Source organism: Lissotriton vulgaris, chromosome 12 (genome assembly GCF_964263255.1).
Source record: "Lissotriton vulgaris chromosome 12, aLisVul1.2, whole genome shotgun sequence".
Classification (NCBI taxonomy): Eukaryota; Metazoa; Chordata; class Amphibia; order Caudata; family Salamandridae; genus Lissotriton; species Lissotriton vulgaris.
The window spans coordinates 574,663,321-574,682,987 of NC_141700.1; the positions used below are offsets into that span (position 1 = coordinate 574,663,321).

The 19,667-nt window shown below is 46.5% G+C and overlaps 1 protein-coding gene across 2 annotated transcripts in view; it reads right to left on the minus strand.

The window, feature by feature from the left end:
• The window catches only part of LOC147677777 (fatty acyl-CoA hydrolase precursor, medium chain-like), a 239,784-nt gene that overhangs the window by 126,218 nt on the left and 93,899 nt on the right, over positions 1-19,667 (minus strand). The gene's annotated exons all lie outside the window — the stretch shown is intronic.

Sequence of the window (19,667 nt, forward strand, 5' to 3'; positions counted from 1 at the left end):
GCAAGAGGAGGAACGAGCAGGTAGCACCCGTCTCATAAAATCTGACACCCAATAGGTATAAATTCACCCAAAGAAGTAGAAAAACAGGTAATAGTTTTGGGGGACTGGCAAAGGCAAACAAACGAAGGAAGGATGGGTGGCATCAACCAAAGAAATTCTGAAAGTCATTTGTGTTTCATGCAATTACCTTAAGGTAAAAACTGACTCAGTTAGACTTGAATTCTTTCTATTAAAACATGCTTTTAACTGATTGTCTTCTAATGTAACTGGGGGTGTATACAAGCTATTGGTTTGGACACAGTTGTATTCCTAAAACCACAAATGAGAATCTGGAGAGTATATTGAAAAGGAATGATATTAGACTCGTAGTATGTCAAATGATTTGTATGGTCATAATGGCACATTTTAATGTAGTAAAAGATTTGATTGGTTTTGGCATCTTTTTCATAGAGCTTTACATCCGAGTAGATAAATGCTTGCCTTGGCAGTGCATGACTTGGAACGAAAATACGTTCTGACCTCAAATATTGTTACCTTCCCCAAGAACCACAATGGACCATGCTAGCAAGCATAGTGTGTGAAACTGACGCGTTCCAAGGTTTCTCTAAAGGGTGGGGGGTACTTACCCCTTAAAAAAAAAATCTTCAAATAAAACTGGTGAAACAATAGATTTGACAGCACATTTGTAAATATGTATTGACTAAAACGTCATTAGAATTGCAAATGGTTGTGAAGGGGAACTAATGCAATAGGCCAACTCCTAAGGATCTGCTAAGCGTACCTAGGAGTAATAGGTCTCCAAACATGCCAGAGGAGATATTTGAGTTACTAAATACAAATTCTTAAGCTAAGAGAAATAACATCAGTTTTGAATACTGTGTCAATGTTTACTGCCCATCACTGTTGTTTTGCAAGTTAAGAGTCCATCAACATCATTTGCTGTTAATAACAGGACGTTCAGTGTGCCACATCTGCTATTCCAGTAATCACATCTCAAAATGTCAACGAGACTGGGGTGATCAGGAATGTCCAGCCAAATCTGCCCTGTTTGTTGTGCTAGGAGAGAGTTCACTCTATGAACGGGGGTATTAGTGTCCGAAGGTTTGTTCTGTGAGTTTGTTTATGAAAAATAAACCTGGAAATGGGAAACAGTTGAAACACTGTGGCCTCAGCCACATGTGTTCTGACTACGCAAGCGATGCCCCTCTTGCCTACATATGCGGTTAAGGCAGGTGATGGTCTAGCTTCTGGCTGCTGCTCGGCCGAAGCAGGAAGATGCCAGGAAGACAGCCAGAGGATGCAGTGAGACAAATGGGACTGGGGCCGGGGCCAGGGCCAGGTTTGGATGGCTTGAGGGGTAATTTTCAGGGTTAGGGGGGATGGGTTAGTTTTCAGCACGGGGTTCAGGACAGTTTTCAGGGCTTGGGGGGTCAGGGTGGTTTTAAGGGCTGGTGGGGGGTCAGGGTAGTTTTAAGGGCTGGTGGGGGGGTCAGGGTAGTTTTCAGGGCTGGTGGGAGGCCGGGGTAGTTTCAGTGGAGGTGGGGGGTTGGGGTTGTTTTTTAAATTAGGGTTTAGGGTGTGAGGTGTAAGGGCAGTGGAAGGATTGGGGTAGTTTTAGGGAGTGCAGGGGATTTTGGGTTTGGGGTAGTGTATGTAAAGGGGCAGGGTTTTATGCTCACAGGGAAGGGGAGGGGAATTGGTATTCAGGGTAGTTTTTAGGGTATGGCAGAGGGCGAGTTAGTCGTTAGGGCTCAGAGGGTCGGGCTAGTTATTTTAATTAGGGTTTAGGGTTTTAGGCCGAGGGGCAGTGGAAGGTGTTGGGATAGTTTTAGGGACAACGTGGAGGTGGGAGGGGGTTGAGTGGGAAGGATAGGGCCCCAGGGTGGGGGGCAGGTAGGGGTATTGTAGCTTAGGGCGGGGGTGGTGGGTCAGAGTAGTGGCGACCTTAGCCACGCATACCCATTTACCATTCATGCCTTTACCATGAAATTGCATGGTAACGGCATGCATGGTAAAGGAATGTGTGGTTAAGACGCATTTGTGGTTTGGGCTGAGTGGTAGAGGCACACATGGTTTAGACATACGTGCTTCTATCATACAACCCCTGGAAATGTTTGACTGCTGGCTATCATGTTTAACGGTGCCATCCTTGAAACTTTTTAAAATTGACAGGACACGCCATGGTGGAGGTTCTTGCTACTGAATGGAGATGTCTACAGGGCTGGAGGACATCTTTCAGTTTGGTAGACATGGTTGAGGTAAAGTTCTCCACCAACCTGTATGCCTCTACTCCATCTCCCAATCTCTAAATCAGGTCCTTGGGCTCTAATCTTGCAGCTAATAATTCCCTTCTCATGACACTCTAATAACTAATGAAAATACTATCACAAAAATGATTTTTGAAACTGTTGTATGCTGCTGCCTTTCTCCAAAACGGCTTTAAGACCTGTATGCCCAGAGTGGCTTTTTGCTGGGCCAACCTGCGATAATTGTTAATTAGCTTTCTTCTAACTCCGGAGAGTTGATGAGGCATGCACATCTCACATAGACAGTCCTCTCCCAGAGACAAAAGGGGCATCAGACTCACTGGGCCACATCGTTCATTGACTCGAGACTGACAGACCTGCTCAACCCTGTTTTCAGACGGCACTTCTTGGAAAAGGACGGAGATATCTTTAACAGCTTTGCCAACCAATGATAGGTCGGGCCTTACATCATTCCAAACATATGAGAAAGAAGAGCTTCTGGAGAGGATCTCTTTGAAAAGAAAGGTCACACAGCACCTCCTGACACCCTTCTGAAATGGGTAAGAAAAGAACAAAGATGATCATATGAGGTGGATTTGCTTTGACCTACTGTGTTTCGCAAAGCTGTGCAACTTATTTTGGCATCCCTGATGTATGGGTGCTAATTTTTCGCCACACTGCCGGCCCCGATTCCATGCCTTAGGAAGATGGTGAGCCCAGCTTATTTTTGTTTGTTTGTTCTAAACACACCCAGAAAGCAAGACTTTTGGAAAAGCAAAATATCAATGTCCCTGACATACTTTTTTCCCAATCTGACTTGAACATTCCTGCCATAATGTGCCTGGTGGTCTTGGGCATGAGCTCTTTGGAAGTATCAACTTAAATGGCACTGACCTTCCAATGCCATGCAGGATGCAGTTCGACAGCCTATGGCCCAACAAGACTGTGCTAACGATGGAGCCGGCCAAGGTGGAAAATTATGAATCCCTCATTTACAAATTAAGTTGAGGAGCTGAGAGGTTGTTGGGGGTGGAGAGATGGCGTTGGAGGCTTCCCTATTACTACTCATCTGTATATGAAGACATTAGTATTTTTCTGTCCATCAGAAATAATACAACTGCTCTCTTAGTAATTACAGTGACATTGTTCAAGCAATACTAGTCTAAGGCCTTACTGTGAGTTAATTAGAGGAAAATCCTCTGGTGCATTCTCCTCTGGATTTAGAACCATTTCCACAACTTAGAGGGGCATATTTACCACCCCATATCGTCACCGGAGCATCACTTTTTTGACACTCTGGTGTTGTAGCACCATTTTTCCTATTTACAAGGTGGCACTAAGCCCCTTAGTGTGGCTTAACTCCTGCTTGTAAATATGCCCCTGCCACCACTGTCCTCTCTGGCACAGAGGGATGCAATGGATGTTGCTGTCGCAACACCCATTGCTTTTTGACACAGCCTCAGATTTACAAGGCTGAGGCAGAATCAAAAACTTAACACCATAGAATACCAGACATTAGAATGGCGATAAAGGGAGAAATTATTACGTTCCCCTCGTTTTCTGACCTTACCATGTGTGCTGCATTCTGCAGCATACATAGAAAGAGCAAATCACAATTATTGAATATTTATGTGCAGGAAGGTGTCCTTTTCTGCACATAAACAATCACCCCTGCATCGCAGGGACCCTTGCAACATGGCAGCATGGTGGCTGCACTGGTGCTAGGCAGCGTTTTTTGCGCCAACCCTAAGGGAATCTCTTGTGAATACAGCGCATCCCTGTGTTTCAAAATGTCAGAGTGCTGCGCTGCCAAATTTGGTGCAGCTCTGCACTCCCAAATTTTTTTGGGGGGGGAAATATGCACCAAAAGATTTTGCATAGCGATGGCGGCTGCGACTGTGGCCATGTGAGTGTGGGTTTCTTCCTTCTCCTCCACAGTGGACAAAGCCGGAGAGCCACTTACCCGTTTGTGAAGAGCTGCACGCACGGATGGTGATACGGGTCGTGGGTCTTCCCTCGCTCTTTGGATGCCGTATGGTGTTTCAGTCTTTCGGCGGGACTGAAGCGGGACTGAGGCTGTGAGGAAGCACTACGAGCCACCGCTACACCACGCTGCCTGATTCCGCTGGATTGCCTGGGCGCCTGGAGGTGGGGAGGAGCTTGTGCTGTTGACGGAGTTCAGCAGCGCCCGGCAGCGAGTCAGACACAGAGTGAAGGTGAAAGGGGAGAGGTAGGAGCAAAGGTGGAGTGACCCAGAGCCAGGAGCGGAGCAGTGTGGAGTCAAGGGGCAGCGGAGCGGAGCGGAGGCAAGGTGATTAAGCTCCCAGAAAAGTTCTCAGAAAGCGGGTAGGCGGCGGTGGCCTGAAAAAAAAAAACTTGCTGATACTTTGCTGCTGAGACCAAGTTAGGGTGCAACAGTATGGCCCCGAAGGGTAGAGGTGCGAAAGCACGAGGAGCTAACGCCAATGCAGCTAATCTCGCTAATGTTGTTAATGCGGCAAATGCTGCAAATTCTGAACCTCGGAATGCAAGCTCAGTTGCTGGGGCGCCGACTACAGCCATATCGGCGCCAATTACACCTGCGACTCGAGGTGGTCGAAATGGAAATGCTGGAGGAAGCACACAGGTGTGCTTGAGGAAACTACATGCAGCATGGCACTCACACCCGCAGTTCTTACCCAAGCTTCAGGTGGGCCAGATGTAAATGGAAGTGACAGTGTGCCTAGGAACCCCACAGTCCCTGCAATTTTTTTAAAGAAAACCAACGTAAATATTAAAGTGAAAACCGGCACTGCATTAACAGCGAGTGGCAGCACTGACACTGCTATGGCCACTTCTATGGCCACGAATGGCTTGACTCTTCCCAATCACTCTGTAAATGCAGCGACTGCAGTGAATAAAGCTCCTTGTATAATGAATGATGACATGATTGACTCGGAGTCAGCTATCTCAGAAGGCAAGTTCTATTCGATGTCAGACCTCTCAGCTCTCTCCGAGGATGACAATAACAGCTTGACTGGCGAATGGGGAGATGAAGGTGATTTTGTGGGGGAAGATGACGAGTTTGAGCATTCACCCACTCAGACCAAGGGACAGTCTGTTGATCAAGATCAAGATACTGTCAGACGGAATCAAGAATCTGATAGAAACCCGCATGCAATGTCTCCCCTTGTGCAACCTAGCTGGGAAGGGGGGACTCTGGAAAACGTGGAAGGTGGGGAGCAAGAACAAGTCTGCAGTCATGGTATGGCAGTAGAGGAAGGAGATGGGGTTGCTCTGGACATTATTTACAAGAGCATTATGGTACACCACTCAGAGACCAAGGCAGAAAGTAGTCGTACCCAGGGAGCAGTTCGGAAGCTTTAAAATACGATGCGTCGCATCGTAAAATCTTACAATGAGTTGACTACGAGAGTCACTGAAACGGAGGAACGTATCTCTAGCGCGGAGGATTCGCTGACTAAACAGCAGACAGCTATAGAGACACTGCAGACAACAAGATCAGATGTAGAATGGAAACTAACGGATTTGGAAAATCGCACAAGGTCTAATAATCTGCGCGTCCTAGGTATACCCGAGGCTAAAGAAGGGAAAGATGTTCGTAAGTTCATTATATAAGTATTTACAGAAGCCTTCCCTGAGCTAAGTGACTGGCAGTGGGAGAATAAGATCATCAGGGCGCAGAGATTCCCTTTCACCCAGCGAAAGCATTATGGAGACTCTAGTGCAGCAGGGGGCTCAAAAGCTCAGCCGAGAGCGATTCTGATATGTCTCAATTTTATACTGAGAGAGGCAATATATGATTTAGCACGTCCAGACAGATGCTGCAAAGGTAGTGGATGTCAATTCTTTGTTTGCCCGGATTTCTGTCCATCTACAGTGCGGCAAAGATGGCAATTCCGGCAGTTGATTTCACTGTTTCAAGCCAAGGGTGCACAAGTATTTCTTTTAAACCCGGCTAAATTGAAGGTGATTAATAAGGGCCAGACTAAACATTTCACATCTGAAGTTCAGGCGCAAGAATACTTGAAGTCTCTGGATGCCAACATCTGAAAATGTGACATAAATATAAACTAAGTTGCTGTGGGTTTTTTCTTTTCTTTTGGCATGTTCGGCGCTATAAGGAGCCCTGTTGATGTGGGTGACTCTAGTCACATTGTTTGATTTTTCAGTTATAATTTTCCTCTAGCAACTCAATCTCAGACTTGCAGCATGTTTCATAAACTGTGCTTCCGTGCTGATTAACAGGACTTCTTACAAATAAGCCATTCAAACGAGCTGGTTGGCCAAAACCTTTTTTTTTAAAGGTTTAACTGTAACTGAGATTTCTTCACAGTTCGATATTCTATATAGAATTTTGACTAACATAGAGGGGCTGGTCAAGTCAGAGACTTGCCTTTCTTTTTTTTATGTAAAGTAGTGGAGGAAGAAAAAAAGGAAAAAAAAAGGAAGAAAGGGTGGGAAGGAAAAGAAAAAAAGAAGGAAAAGCAATAAGCACTGGTGGCGGTCTGGCGGGTTTCCTGTGGAGGGGGAGCACTCACACACACTCTCATCACTGAGGACAGTGTCCTCAAGCCCTGTTGTGGGTGGTAGGGGAGGGGAGGGTGGAAGGGAGGGTGGGGTCTGCTGGTGGCAGTCAGGGTGGGGGGGTTAAATGTAAAAGTAGTACATGAGCACACTTTTTTGTTTTATTGGTGGTATGCAAGGCGGTGGATGTATGACATTGTTTTTTTTCAGATTACGGAATGGCAGCTAGAACCTTAAGGTTAGGTACATTGAATGTTAGGGGTCTTAACTCCATTAATTAAAGTCAGCGTGTAGCTAGAGAACTTCAGTGGCTTCGCTGTGACATTATCGGTCTTCAAGAGACGCATGTAGTGTGGTCTAAACAGAACTTTTTAACTGAATTGGGATTGGGGTATAATGTCTTAGTGTGTACTAAACAAACCTGTACTGCCCGTGGGGTCGCTATCTTGGCAAAGAAACATGTTACTAGTACCGGTCGGATTTTAGAGGACAGCGGCCGTAGATGGGCAATCACAGAATGTGCTGAAGACTCTTTCAAATGCACATTATGCTCCATATATGGCTCTAATTTTGATGAATCAGCCATGTTAGACCACCTTAATGTTGAGCTAGCTTTGTGGCCTACGCCAGTAATAATATGTGGGGATCTGAATATAAACCTTCAACCGGATGCATTGTGTAATGACAGCTATGTGTATACTGGAAGAAAATAAAAAGTATTTAGGTCACTACAAGCACTTCTCACAGCACATGGATTGGTTGAGGGAGCTTTTACAACGGTTTGGTGGCATGACTCGACCTACCTGGGTCTTGCTGGAAGTTTGTTAGCCTCGCCATTGCCTGTCTCTTCCCCTCGCCGACGCTGCACTTGGGACATGTGCGCGGCCGCTGTGTAGGGGAAAACTACACTTCCCAGCATCCTCGGCACCAGGAAGCCGATCAGGGCCACGCCCAAAACACGCCTGGAGGCGCTTAAAACTCCAAGAGTTCTCCCGCATCGCGGGACGTGCCGGGCTAAGCCCGGGACAAGGGCGGGACCGTTTGTGGCCGTTAGTGGCCGGATGAGGCCGGGCTGGGCCTCCCCTCTTGAGTTTGTGCACTCATGCCCCCCTAGATTGTTATCTGGTCCCTCATGCGATTGCTTTCTGATGCAGTAAGATTTAAAGCCACACAGCATTTATTGTTTAAAGACTGTTATCCTCTAGTGTTTTTCATTGAGGTGCATTTTGTGTGGTATCTGCTAGTAGCAGTCGATGATATAGCATCTGTGTATATATTTCTATCTGGTTTTTCTATTCCCCTACTCATAGTGGTAAAAATGGGTAAACACACCCCTGCGTTGCTCGCTCCTGCCCCAAAGCTAAAAGCAGCTGCAAACCCCCAGCTTCCTAACCTTACAGAAACCTTACAGAAATAGGTATTGTAACTACTGAAATTAATGACATAGGCTTACCAGCTGATGCACAATCACGGGAAAGAATGGAGATTCCCTCTGAGCCCCCCCTGGAGAAATCCCTCAATAATCCATTAAGCAGTGGACTAACTAGCAGTAATATTGCCCAGCTACTTAACACCAGCCCAAACGTAGTGTACCCATTAATTCCTGCTAAAGAAAGTCAAAGTCAAAGTCAAAGTCAAAAGATTTATATAGCGCGCTACATACCCAGAGGGTCTCAAGGCGCTTGTAGAAGGGTGGGGAGTTACTTGTCGAATATCCACGTTTTGAGTTGCTTTCTGAATGCTAGGTGGTTCTGAGTAAGGCGAAGGTGAGTGGGAAGTGAGTTCCAAGTTTTAGCTGCTAGGTAGGAGAAGGATCTACCTCCCATGGTGGTTTTGTTGATGCCAGGTACAGTGGCAAGGGCTTGTTTGGAGGATCGTAGCTGGCGGGAGGGGGTGTAGAAGGATAGTCGTGTGTTGAGGCATTCGGGTCCGATTTCGTAGAGTGCTTTGTGTGCGTGGGTTAGGAGCCGGAAAGTGATCCTCTTATTGACGGGGAGCCAGTGGAGGTTTTTCAGGTGGTCAGAGATGTGTTCTTTACGCGGGATGTCTAATATGAGCCTGGCTGAGGCGTTCTGGATGCGTTGTAGTTTTTTCTGGAGTTTTGCGGTGGTGCCGGCGTAGAGGGTGTTTCCGTAGTCCAGTCGGCTCGTGACCAGAGCGTGGGTGACTGTTTTTCTAGTTTCGGTAGGGATCCAGCGAAATGTTTTTTTGAGCATGCGAAGAATGTTGAAGCAAGATGAAGAAACGGCGTTGACTTGTCTGTTCATCGAGAGTGAGGAATCCAGGATGACGCCCAGGTTCCGTGCGTGGTCCGTCGGGATGGGTGCTTTTCCAAGGGCCTCTGGCCACCAGGAGTCGTCCCAGGCGGAGGGGGAGGTACCTAAGATGAGGACTTCTGTTTTGTCTGAGTTCAGTTTCAGACGGCTGTGCTTCATCCATTCGGCTACTTCTTTCATTCCTTCGTGTAGGTTGGTTTTGGCCGTGTTAGGGTCTCTGGTGAGTGATAGGATCAGTTGAGTGTCGTCGGCGTAGGAGATGATGTTGAGGTTATGTTGTCGTGTGATGGCCGCAAGGGGGCTCATGTAAACGTTGAAGAGGGTGGGACTGAGTGAGGACCCTTGAGGTACGCCGCAGATGACTTCAGTGGCCTTTGACTTGAATGGTGGAAGGCGGACTCTCTGGGTTCTTCCGGAGAGGAACGAGGTGATCCATTCCAGTGCTTTTCCTTGGATTCCGATGTTTTTGAGGCGCTGTAGAAGGGTGCTATGGCAGACTGTGTCGAAGGCTGCGGAGAGGTCGAGGAGGATGAGGGCGACTGTGTCTCCATTGTCCAGTAGAGTTCGAATGTCGTCTGTTGCTGCGATGAGGGCGGTTTCGGTGCTGTGCTTGGCTCGGAAGCCAGACTGTGAGGAGTCGAGGGATTTGTTGGTTTCGAGGAATGCAGCGAGCTGGTTGTTGACAGCTTTCTCGATGACTTTGGCCGGGAATGGAAGGAGTGAGATAGGGCGATAGTTTTTGAGTTCGGTGGGGTCAGCTGTGGGTTTCTTCAGGAGGGCGCTGAGTTCGGCATGTTTCCAGCTTTCCGGGAAGGTTGCGGAGTTGAGGGAGCAGTTGATGACGTCTCGGAGGTGGGGTGCAATAATGGAGTCTGCTTTGTTAAAGATGTGGTGAGGGCAGGGGTCTGTGGGGGATCCTGAGTGGATAGAGTTCATCAGACGGATGGTGTCCTCAGTGGAGATCGGCTTCCAGTCATTGAGGATGTTCAGGGGGGGTGGGGGTCCTGCAGGGGATTGGGTGGGTTGGTCTTCGGGTTGGTTGTCGAAGCTGTTGTGGATGTCTGCAATTTTGTTGTGGAAGAATGAGGCTAGGGAGTCGCAGAGGGCTTGAGAGGGGGTGATGTCGTTGGAGTTGGCTGAGGGGTTGGTAAATTCCTTGACGATGTTGAATAGTTCCTTGCTGTTGTGGGCGTTGTTATCTAGACGGTCCTTGAAGGCTGCTTTCTTGGCATTTCGGATTAGTTGGTGGTGTATGCGGGAGGCGTTTTTGAAGGCGTCCTTGGTGCTGGTGGTTGGGTCTTTTTTCCAGGCCTTCTCGAGGGAGCGACAGAGTTTCTTGGATTTCTTAAGATCATCGTTGAACCAGGAGGCCTTCTTGCTGCCTAGTTTGATTTGTCGTTTTTTCAGTGGTGCTAGGATGTCGGCGCTGTTGGATAACCATTGGGTGAGGTTGGTGGCAGCTTGGTCTGGGTTTGAGGAGTGGGCGGGGGGCTTTTGAAGAAGCGATGAGGAGATCTGGTCGATGGAGATTTTGTTCCAGTTTCTTTGCAGAGTGGGTTGGGGGTGGTTGTTGGATGTGGGCTTGTTGTAGGTGAAGTGAACGCAGCTGTGGTCAGTCCAAAGTAGAGCTGTGGTGTGGCTGAAGGAAACATGCTTGCTGAGCAAATCATGAAGTCCTTCATACTACCAGTACTTGAGAGAATAAAAACTCTATCAGAAAGACTAGATCGCTTTGAGCAAGGGACACTCGATAACTTTTTCTCTGTAAAGGTCTTAATTAAGCTTCAATCTGAAAAAAGTCCTGTAATAGCTGCTCAGAAGAAAATTCCATCGGTGGACCCCTTGCAAATGGGTAAACATGCTACTTTAAACCAACAAGTTGCCCCAGGGCCCCCGACTGGAACTAAATCCCCAGTGACAACAGTAAAAACAAAGGCCATTAAACCCACAAAACAACCATTGACTAATGGGGACAAAAGAGCCAGTGAGAGTGCATCTGCATGTAAACAGAAAGGTGACCGCACTGATGGTATTGTAGAGACACAGAGTAAAGATCTTTCTCTAAAGCCTGATTCAGCTCATGGCACTGAAACTTGTTTCTCTCATGTGAACTTGACTCCAACCTGTATGCCTTATGTAGTTGTTTTGGTGGGAGTTCCGCGGCTAATGCCGGGCAAATCAGAGTCATATACCGAACTTAAAAACAAACCTACATTCTGGCTAAATAAAAATAGACTCCTCCCGAGGCAACTTGATGGCCATGTCCTTTTCGTCAGGCGAGTTAGTTGGGTGGGAAGCAGGATTAAGGATATCCCAGGTGACTGTATTTCAGTTAATTTCAGGGATGCACGAGTTGAAATTTTTATCTGTAACCAGCAGAATGCACATGATGATAGTGGTATCAACACTCATGGTTTGGGTTATTTTTACTCACGGCCACCAGGCAGGCACCAGGAGCAGAAAAAAGGAAACCAATTTTGGGGAGGATTCGCTGGCGACTCCCATGCTTATCCAAATCCTGCTTTTTGCAGAGGTCCTGCTTATTATGGAACTAATAATGGGTATTGACGCAGCGTTCATCTGTATACTAATCATTTGTTTGCCCCTGGTGGTAACAAAAGGCCCCAATGGAGTAGGTCTTCAATTATATCCCTTGGGAATTCCCTTACACCCCTTAATCTAACCCCTGCAGAAGCAATATACTCAGGGGAAAGGCAAGAGTTACCATCCCAAATTGAAGAGTCTGATTGCTGGTCTATCGTTGAGGAGGAAATAGATAATAATGCCACGTCTAGGCCTGATCCAGCTAATGGCCAGGTCACATATATCGTCCCTACAGGTATTTATATGCCCTAACCAGTTCTATCTACTGATCAGAGCAATGCTTCTTCGCTGCATGTCCTTTCGCCACTGTGCTTGGCAACTGAGACTGCAGGAGAGCATCAGATTCCATCTAGTGTACGGACAAATTGTTCCCAGGACTAAGTAGTGGCTGATGGACTACTGATGAAGATCATCAGTTGGAACATAGAAGGTATTACTAGAAAGTTAGCTCTCCCAGATTGGAATACCTTGGTGGAGTCTCATATGATTTGTATTTTCCAGGAGACTTGGAGCCTGGAACCTTATCATAGAGTTGGCTACACCACATACTTCTTACCTGCAGTTCTGCCGGGGTCTGGGTGGGACTGTCCTTCGGGCGGGCTCCTCATTCGGGTGAGCATTTCTTTGGGCTGTAGCATTACGCAAAAGCAGTGCAATTCGTTAAACATCCTAGGGATCTCATTAAGAGGACCAGGTAGAGGGAGAACCCTTGACATATTTAATATATATGCAAGAGGCTCTAAAGGTGGTTCCCTATCTCCCACAATTGCATTACTTGAAGGGGCACTTCGAGATTGCCGTGATGGCACGCAGGTATTGGTCGCGGGGGATTTAATTGCACATTAGAGCCTCTTGCGACAGAGGACATCCTGGAACTCACTGAGGACGATGCAAGGAGGGGTATACCAATGCTAACAATCCAACCAATAAAAATATGGTCACAAAGGGCAATTCAAATGAATGCCCTGACCATGGAGTTTGGCCTAAGAGCAATGAACGGAAGAACAGCCTAAGACCCCCTAGGCACTCCCACATATAATAGGGCTAACCATACATCAAGGATTGATTACATCCTCCTTGATATAACGCTTTGGCAAAGTGTCCAGGATATGGTAATATTACCTACTGTTGATAGCGACCACAATTTACTTTCATTGGGCCTAAAATATTTGTGGCCAAGCAAAAATGGTGCAGCTGTCCCAAGAGAGGTTAAGTCCACTTCAAAAGTTTTTCCTTCTAACTGTGGTAGGCGCCTTAAGTGGAGTAAAGTTGCTCTGGATGAAAATAAAGTTCTGACCATAGGAACACTGCTGGTAGCTACACAAAGTGAGCTAGACAAGATCCTTCTGGAACACTCTGATCCTTCTAGAGCAACTGCAGTGTTCTAGAATACCACCAAGTCAATAGGAAATCTATTCCTGCTACAGACACGAGGGGGCAGGGAAGAAGGGTGTCAGAGGCCTAAGGCCAAGCAGGGGTGGTATACACCCAAATGCAGACAAAAGAAGTCTGCTTTAATTAAGGCAGTCAAGGCAAAGTCTCAATTCTTGATTCAGCACGCTAGGAAAGAGTATAACCAGGTGATAGCAAATGCTAAAAAGGAGTGAGAGGACCTGTACTGGCAAACACTAAAAGAGGCCAGTGCTAGGAGGGATGCGGGTCGCTTCTGGAGCACTATAAGAGCTAGGAATAGGCCTGATAGCGATCTCATTACATGCAACATTACCGGTGAGGTATGGTTTGACCACTTTACCAAATTGTATACCTGCCAGTCAGGAGCCACTAGTGGCCCTGCTCATTGTAGCTCCCTTATACTTCCAGGAGAAAACACCTTGTTCCCGTTTACAATCAAGGAAGTCGAGTATGCGATTAGTTGTATTGTGCCCCAAAAAGCAGCTGGCCCGGATGGGATTCCCGGGGATCTGCTTCGCTCCAATCTGTCGAAATGGGGAAAGCTTATCCATACTATGCTTATCGCTATCGATAAAGGTGCCACTATCCCTGAATCGTGGAAGGTGGCTGAGGTCGTCCCCATTTTTAAAAAGGGTCATAGGGACGACCCTTCCAACTATCGCCCAATCAGCTTAATAGATTCCACTCAAAAGGTTGTTGGAAAGATGGTACTCGAGAGAATCTTGCAATGGGCCAAAGAAAACGAGATTCTCTCTGATTACCAAGCGGGTTTCAGGGCGGGCACCGGGAAAATAGAGCAGGCCTTTAGATTATTGCTAATTTACTGGAAAGTAGTTCTTATAGGCAAAGGCAGTCTCTATTTCGCGTTCATAGATCTAAAGACTACCTTTGACCTTGTGCCTAGAGAACGCCTTTGGGGAGTGTTGGCTGATATGGGGATCCCTCCCAACATTCTGTCCATCCTAGTGAGGCTTCATGAAGGAAACTTTGCGCAAGTGTGGTGGGGCACTGAGGGACAGAAAACCAACAGTATTCCGGTGGAGAGAGGGGTCCGCCAGGGATATGTCCTTGCTCCCATTCTCTTCTCACTCTATGTGAATGGTGTGGTCGAGCACCTGCTAAAAAAAACATCAGATGCCCCATCCCTGGCGGGGGAGCGGATTCCTACCCTCCTATTCGCCGATGACACGCTTTTAATATCTAAGACCCCAGTGGGCCTCCAAAGCCTTTTAGACAACTTCCAGGTTTTCTGTATCCAACGAGGCCTAGTAATAAACACAGTACTTGGTTCTGAACCCCCAATTAAACTCGTCCGACCTCCGGTTCTAAATCATGTACCCCTGGAAAGGGTCACTGTATTCGACTACTTAGGTATTCCAATTTCAGATACAATGCAGTGGATCCCACATCTTTGTAAAATGTTGTTAAGCCACAAGAGGGTTACGGGGGCACTTCTTAAGGAACAGCGGTCCTCTTCGGTTAGACCGATTGCCCCTGTCATCGACATTTATAAAGCGAAGTGTGTTAGTTCAGCCCTCTATGGGGCAGAGTTGTGGGGTACCTCTAATGTAGATCATTTGACAAGGTCCGATAATAAGTTCTTAAGGGACCTAATGTCACTCCCACAGAGCACCCCAATGTTACCCATGCTGCTTGATTTAGGTTGTCATCCTATTAGAGATCTGGCAAAACTCCGGCCGCTGCTCTTATGGGCGCGACTGTGGCGAGTACCTGAGTTTGCTAAGTATGCGTAGGGGTTAGCAGAAGTCATGGCGATGACGGGATGGCATAAAATAAAGTGGTTAAAAGATGTGAGATCCCTGCTTGGTAAACTAGGCCTCAATGAAGCCTGGGATGGCCGGTCTTCCCCCCCGAAGTCAACCCTAAAGATTCTCTACTGGAAATGGGTCGCTTTTAGAATTAGTACTGACCCAACTCTTGGCAGGTTAATGGAAGAGTTCCTGAGGTTTAAAGATGTGCCATTTCTGGAACCCTACTTAGATATTGTTTGCAAATCAGCAGATAGGGCTCTGTACTTCAGGTTTAGGGTGGGGGTCCTTCCAGTGCGCGCCTTAACTGCTCGTTGGAAACCCCCGTCCCAAACAATACTCTTTTGCCCTATCTGTCTAACCATAATCGAATCTGTAGCCCATATCCTGTTTGCCTGCCCGGCATACGTAAATCTGAGGAAAAGGTGGCTTAAACCCATATGTCGGCTGTTGGGCACAAGGCACTTTAGTGGAGTGGTGTGGCTCACTGGTTAGAGGCGGCAGACCTGGAAGAACGGCCCGGGACCAGGGTTCAATTCCCGACGAGGCAGGGTCGTGGACCAGGGTCAACGGACTCGATAATTCTCGCCTCGGTGCCTACTCTAACCAGGATCACACTCGGCAACTCTGGGCATTAGCTTGCCTCATCTCTACAACGGCCCCCCACATTCGCCGGGGATGCCTGGTTTCACCTTGGAGATACCCAGTAGGGACCATCTCACAGGGATAGCCAGGATGGGTTCCCCAGCGGTCTACAGCGCCACGACGCCTCAGGGCAGCAGTGCGCTTTACAAGACCACATACATTACATTACATTAACAAGGCACTTCGTATTTTAATGTCAGACACACGCTCATTGTTCGTCTGTGGTCTTTCAAAGTTGTTATCATGGTCATGGTCCATTAGAGCAAAAAGGCTTACTCAATGTGTTTAATTTGTATTTTAAAAAATTCTTATTTATTGCCCTACTTTCTTCGTTTGTAAATTAAAAATTTTGTGTAATTGTATTATCGAAAAAAACTTTTTTATGTATAAGTGTGTTTTATAAATATGTGATGCTTTTATGATATATCTTATATCGAAATAAAGCCTTATGATGATGATGGATTGGTTGATTCTTGGTCTTATCTCAGGGGTGGCAATCCTGGCTATACTTTTTTCTCTGCACCTCACCAGAAGCTAGTTCGGCTGGATTATTTCTTTACGCCACAATACATGCTTTCTGGTTCCGAAGTACAGGTTTATCCGAGAGCCACGTCTGATCACGGCCCAGTTGTCCTCTCTTTAATAACTAACTGTCTCTCCAGTAAGCCCCGGGAATTTTCCTTCGATCGCAAATTGTTGTTGGATTTAAACTTTCAGGAGCATATGATGAATTGGATGACAGAGTTTTTTAACCATAACAGGGGGAGCGCCGAGATGAGGAGAGTGTGGGATGCGTTTGAAGCCGCATTTAGGGGGGAGGTCCTCAGCTATGGGCTACATGCGCAAAAGCAAACTTGTGTACAATTGCAGAAGTTATACAGAGCTTTAGGGGAAGCTGAAGAACAGCTGGTGCAGGATATACATCTAAGTAGAGACAGTCAGGAGTCGGTAGCAGAAGTGGCACGGTGCAAGGCGAAGGTAAATTATCAATGGAGCCAAGAAGCGGCTAAAACATATATTATTAAACAACAGCTTCACTGTGAGTATGGGGAGGCAAGTGGCAGGGGCCTGGCCCAGAAAATGAGATTGAGGGAAGCCGCACAAAGAATCAACAGTATTATGGATTTTGCTGGGCAGTCGGTTGAGAGAGAGACTGAAATAGTTGAAGTATTCAGGCAGTTTTATGCTAGATTATATGATAGAGAAGAGTATGATGTCAATAAAGCTATAATATTGTTAGCTCAATACTGTAAACATGAACTGGATAGTGAAGCAGGCGAACAACTAGAGGCCCCGATAACGATGTCGGAACATGAGGCGGAAATTAGAAGGCTTCCAGCTGGTAAGGCAGCGGGCCCTGACAAGCTCCCGCTGGAGACCTATAAATGCTTTTTTAAGCTCTGAAACATGACATGCTTGCTACATTCAGACTGGCGCAGACTGGACTACACCCTAAATCATGGGACGAGGCAAGCATAGTGGTCTTTAGGAAAAAAGGGAAACCTCCAGATCAGCCAGCCTCATATCGACCTATCTCATTGCTAAATACTGATCGAAAAATATATTCTAAAATTTTAGCGGCAAGGCTGTCAGGAGTGATTTCTTAATTGGTGTCTCTGCGCCAGCACGGGTTTATCCCCAAACGCGGAACAACAGATCATGTGAACCGGGTGTTTGCTTTAATAGACTACGCAAACGGTATGGAAGAAGCTCTGAGTCTTATTCTTTTGGATGCCGAGAAGGCCTTTGACCAAGTTTCGTGGGCTTTCTTATGGGATGTGATGAAATCCCGAGGATTTGGGCCAAAATATATAAAATCTATACAGACACTATATCAGCAACCAAGCGCACGGATCTGCACAATGGGGCTACAATCGGCGTTGGTTTTAATACAAAGGGGGACAAGGCAAGGGTGCCCTTGTTCCCCTTTGTTATTTGCCCTCTATATTGACCCATTCCTAAAGATGATTGAGAATAGCTCCCGGATTCCGTCAGTCATAATACACCATCAACAATACCGGGTACTTGCGTACGCTGATGATGTCACTGTAGTTTCTCCAAAGCCTGCTGTGGCGATGCCCGAGATTAAACATCTTGCAGTTGTATATGGCTCGGTATCCGGGTACAAATTGAACACTGCTAAGACCCAGATTTTATGTGTAAACATCAGATCATTTATAGACCCCAGGGTTCTCCCAGAGGTTACGTATTTGGGGGTACAGATAAGAGCTTTTGCTTCTGCTATGGTGCAATCTAACTGGCAGAGGTTGCTGACTGGGATCCGCAAACAACTGGACCAGTCCGAATGCCTTCACTTAACACTGGTTGGCAGATGCAATATTTTAAAAATGATGGTATTACCAAAAATCCTGTATTTTTTCGGTGTGTACCATTAGAGATCCCCCAGACCAGCCTCACACAATTGCAGTCGATTTGTATGAAATTTTTATGGTCGCGGGGAAAGGAGCGACGTGCTAAAAAATACATGATCTTACCAAAGGAGAAGTGTGGCTCACTGGTTAGAGGAGGCAGACCTGGAAGCAGAGGTCAGCCTGGGACCAGGGTTCAATTCCCGGCTCGGCGGGGTCTTGAGTCCTAAAAAAAATGTCCACGGACTCGACAATTCTCGCTCCGGTGCCTACTCGATTCATGGGTTCACACTCTGCGACTCTGGACAATAGTTTCTTAATCTCCACAACGGCCTCTCGCGGCGGGATGCCTGGCTTTCACCTTGCGGATACCCTGCCGGGGTTATCTCACAGGGGAATACCAGGACGGGTTCCCTAAGCAAGCGCTTAGATACCGGGTCGGTGATTTGCGCTATATAAATACATGTACATTTACATTTACAAAGGCTCTAGGAGGGTGGGCTGTACCTGACTTTGTGTTATACTACTATGCTTGGATGCTCCAACACATGAATATTCTACTTACTGGGGTGGGGCCCTCAGACGCAGCTCTACAGCCCTCAATATACAGCTTGCTCCTGGGTACTGAAGACAGAAATCGTCTTTTCCTTAATATGGACTGGAATTATTACAAACGCACAAGGTTCAAGGTGGCTGCCGCTGCCTTTAAGGTGTGGAAGGCTATTAAAAAATTATATAAATTAGAAAAGGTTTCTAGATATACCCCATTGACTGCTCCAATATTTTTCCCCAGTATCTCTTGGGATCTTGTAGTGGTGAGTTGGCGACTGAAAGGTCTAATCACTTTGGGTGACCTATATATAGAAGGTGGGTTAAAATCGTTTGTCCAGCTTAAGGAACAACATCAGCTCCCAACCTCACATTTTTTTAAATACTTGCAAATACGTGATTATCTGTTGAAAGCCCGCCCGTGCATGCAATCCAACCCTCTTATTGAGGCCAATAAGAGAGCCGTTCGGATAGGGGTACTGTATAACTTAATGTTTGATGCCATGCCTAACGATCTTGAAATACATGTTAGTAAATGGGAGAATAGATTAGGATGCCAAGGGATCTTGCTTGAGAATTCAATTAAGATAGCAGGGCGAGTGCTTATGTCTGCCAACCTGGTCACCCAACACTATGAGACCCTTTTTTATTTGTATCATACGCCTACAAAATTTCAAAGTGGGGTTGTGATCCGGATGGGAAATGTTTTAGATGCGGTGCCCAGCAGGCGGACGCGATGCATATTTTTGGTACGTGTGTTGAATTGAGGAACCTGTTTGGGCATATGAATAAGTTTCAATCTGAGATTTTGGGTACTTCTTTTCAGCTATCATTAATGCAGATCCTACTGGGTATAGATATGGAGACTGATGTCGCCATGGCCTCTAACAATAATACTGTTTATTTGGTATTTGTAGCTACAGCTGTACTCAGGCTATGTATAGCTTCGTGTTGGCTGCAAAGAGATGCTCCCTCATTTGAAGCGTGGCGGACGCGGTTTCTTTTTACGTACAATACTGAATATAGTTTGTATGCTCTGTAAAGGAGGCGGAAAAGGATATTGGGTCAGTAAATCTGGTGTTTGGTTAGCACATATATGGAAGTAGATGGTTGACTATCCCTGACTCTCTCTCTGTACATTGATATATATCTTTAGTGCTGGTAACGCTATGACGTTTTTTTTTTGCTTTGTATAACTTTATACTGTTGGGCATAGCGGAATTCGCTTATGTTTATAATTTCTGGTTATTGTATTATCTGTACCGTTCT